This window comes from Bombina bombina, chromosome 5, assembly GCF_027579735.1.
Source record: "Bombina bombina isolate aBomBom1 chromosome 5, aBomBom1.pri, whole genome shotgun sequence".
NCBI classification, from domain to species: Eukaryota; Metazoa; Chordata; class Amphibia; order Anura; family Bombinatoridae; genus Bombina; species Bombina bombina.
This window is the reverse complement of record NC_069503.1, coordinates 844167117-844170369: the sequence shown is the minus strand read 5'-3', so window position 1 is coordinate 844170369 and position 3253 is coordinate 844167117. Positions and strand designations below refer to the sequence as shown.

Genomic DNA, 3253 nt, shown 5'->3' with positions numbered 1-3253 from the left:
CCCCTTATAACCTAAAATCATGAGTTCATGACACATCCCCCAAATAAGAGAGGCAAAGGGAGGTGGCACACAAGCCACTCTATTTACATACCAAAGGGAGCCCCACTAGATGTGATAACTTTCCATCTTTACCATCCTGGCCGTTAATCATTTTGTCAGGATAGATTTTCTGCAGTTTTCTCCCTCCAAAACACAACATTTACTTGACCCAGTTGTTTTAAGGATATGAAATTGACCCACCCATGCATCTTGCATCTTGTTCTGTCTCTTGGGTGTTAGTACCAGAACTCTCTGCCCCACCTCATACACTCCCTCTTTGGCAGTACAACCATGCTACTGTTTTTGTATGAATATAGCAGTCCCGAATTTTGCAGGTGCCTCCCCCCGATAAGGTGTGCATTTTGTCTTAGCTTCCTGTCACTTTATATCCTCTACAGGGGACTCTACTGGTTCTGGCACTCATCAGCCATCTGTCCCCCCATCACCCAGTCATTCTCTTCCCTTACATTTTCACTCAGTACTGCGGACCCCACTGGTCCAGGTACAGACAGACACCCACCTCCATCTGCCTTTCCTCCCATTCAATCTTTCCCTTTACAGGGTCACTCAGAACTGTGAATCCCACTGGTCATCTCATGCTTTCACATGTCAGCACAGACACCCCTGGTTCAGGCACATATAGTGATAACCTGCCAAGATCAGTACGCAGTAATACATCAGTAGGACTATTGCCAGATACCCCCACATTTCTTAGACCTCTCCCTGCTCCCCAATCAAGATATACATATGCCATAGACAGTTGTACTTCCCCAATTCCCTTACTACTAAAGTCCTGCCAGGGATAATGTCATTAGAGCTCTGGACGCACAAGAATCACATCTGCCGCAGTGTCCCTGAGTCCCAGTGTTACTTTGTGTCCCACAGTACAGGTTGTAGATTTTCGTTATTCTTTGTATCTGAGCGGCTGATTGTGCCAATTTAATTTCCCCTGGACAGGTGGGACTGATATGCCCCAGCTTAAGCCAAGAAACCTGAGCAACAGAAGATGCCTTCTGCCAATTGCGCTTACCTGAAAATGAACAAACAAATCTGGAGTTTGTCTGAAAACTGAAAAACCTCAGAATAATATTTATAAATAATATTTCATTAAGTCCTGACATCATCCCAATTATGAAGAATTATGAAGTTTCTCTGAATAATTCTTGGATTAGGAAAAAAAGAAGGAAACACAATTTCCCTACTAATGATGTCAGAAGAAAAAACCTTAGACAAAAATTCAAAAAGAAATCCACAAGACAGCTTAATCCTTATGAGAAATAAGATAAGGAGGATAACAAGAAAAAGCAGACAATTCAGACACTCCTTTAGCAGAGTAAATAGGTAAAGATAATGTTCTAAGCATCACTGCTATGATCAAGTGCGTATGTGCACGAAACGCGTCTGCGATGTGTACCTGTTCATCAACCTGAATTGTTTGCTTTTGATACTGACCATTTTCTTGCTTCTTGTTTTTAACATGGATAAATAAATTTCTTGGATTTTATCTTACATTCATGGACTGTGAGCACTTCCTTCCTTGGATACTCTTCTGGAAATATACCCCGGATACTATTGCCTGAAAAGTATGATGGTACTACCGACTGTAGGGGGTTTCTCAACCAGTGCAGGCTGCACTTTTGCAATGATCCTCACACCTTCCAGTCTCAACAGTCAAAGGTCACTTTTATCATTTCTTCATTGAAAGACAAGGCCCTAGCATGGGTCTCTCCCCTTTTGGAACAGAGCGCTCAATTCCGGAACAATGCTGAGGCATTCATTTCTGCATTATCTTCTGTGTTTGGGACCCCCGACCGCGCTTCTGCTGCAGAGTAATCTCTTGGATCTCGGCCAGAGCAACAGAACTGTGGCACAATACGCCATAGAGTTTTGCACCTTGGCACTTGAGACCAGTTGGGATGGCAGTGCTCTCAAGGCGCCCCTTAGGAGAGGTTTACATTTGCGCATCAAGGACGAGCTTACTTATCGTGATGTTCTTTCTTCCCTGGATGAATTCATAACACTTTGTATCAGTGTAGATTCTCACTTTCAGGAGAGACAAGCTGAGAGAGAGAGAACTCATAGAATCCTTCCCTCTCGTTGTCCTACTCGTCCGGTCTCTAGACTACCCTCTACCCCTTCAGCACCTCCAGCTACCTCTGTAGAGGAACCCATGTATCTCTCAAACCCACAGAATCTGAAAGACAGAGTAGAAGGATATTGATACTGTGTTTCTATTGTGGTTCTAACTCACACCAATTTAAGAATTAGATATTCTGAGTGCTGTGAGGGAGGGGCAGGCTGGTGTTGTGGAGATGAATGTGGCTTTGATCTTCAGGCAATCAAACAATCTTTTGCACCGTTTAATATTTACTGGGTAGCAGTCTATGTGACAGACAAAAATGGCTTCCGGCTGCAGTGAGCTGGAATCTGCTATTGAAGTTTTGGTGAGGAATTTTTATGTATATGCAGAGAAGAAAGGGAATAAAAACAAGATGAATAAGAAGGAATTTCGCAAGATGGTAACGCAAGAACTTCAGCATGTTTTGACGAACACTCAGAACAAAAAAGCAGTCAACAAACTCATACAGTCGCTGGATGCTGATGAGGATGGAAAGATCAGTTTTGATGAATACTGGACAGTGGACACTGATAGCAGAGATCGCAAGGAAGCTTAGTCAGCAGATGGCTATGCAATGTCAAGAGCGTCCATAGAGACTGGGTGGACAGGGGGACTGTACTTCACGTAACATTTCAACCTTTCTAACGACTAGATTACGAGTTTTGCGTTATGAGCTGTGCGGTGCTACCGTGCAGTTTTTTCTCACCGCTCACTTACCTGCAGCGCTGGTATTACGGGTTTTTACAAACCCGGCGTTAAAAGGCAAGAAGTAAGCGTAGAGCAAAATTGTGCTCCATACCGCACTTCAATACCAGCGCTGCTTAAGTCAGCGGTGAGCTGGTCGTACGTGCTCGTGCACGATTTCCCATAGACATCAAAGGGGAGAGCCGGCTGAGAAAAAGTCTAACACCTGAAATAAAGCAGCATAAAACTCAGTAACACAGCCCCATTGATTCCTATGGGGAAACACATTTATATTTACACCTAACACCCTAACATGAACCCCGAGTTTAAACACCCCTAATCTTACACTTATTAACCCCTAATCTTCCGCTCTGGACATCGCCGCCACCTACATTATACTTATTAACCCCT

The 3253-nt window shown here is 43.7% G+C and overlaps 1 pseudogene; it reads left to right on the top strand.

Moving 5' to 3' along the window:
- The first annotated feature begins 2411 nt into the window (after nt 1–2411).
- Nucleotides 2412–2751, top strand: LOC128659530 (protein S100-A16-like; annotated as a pseudogene).
- Nucleotides 2752–3253: the final 502 nt, after the last annotated feature.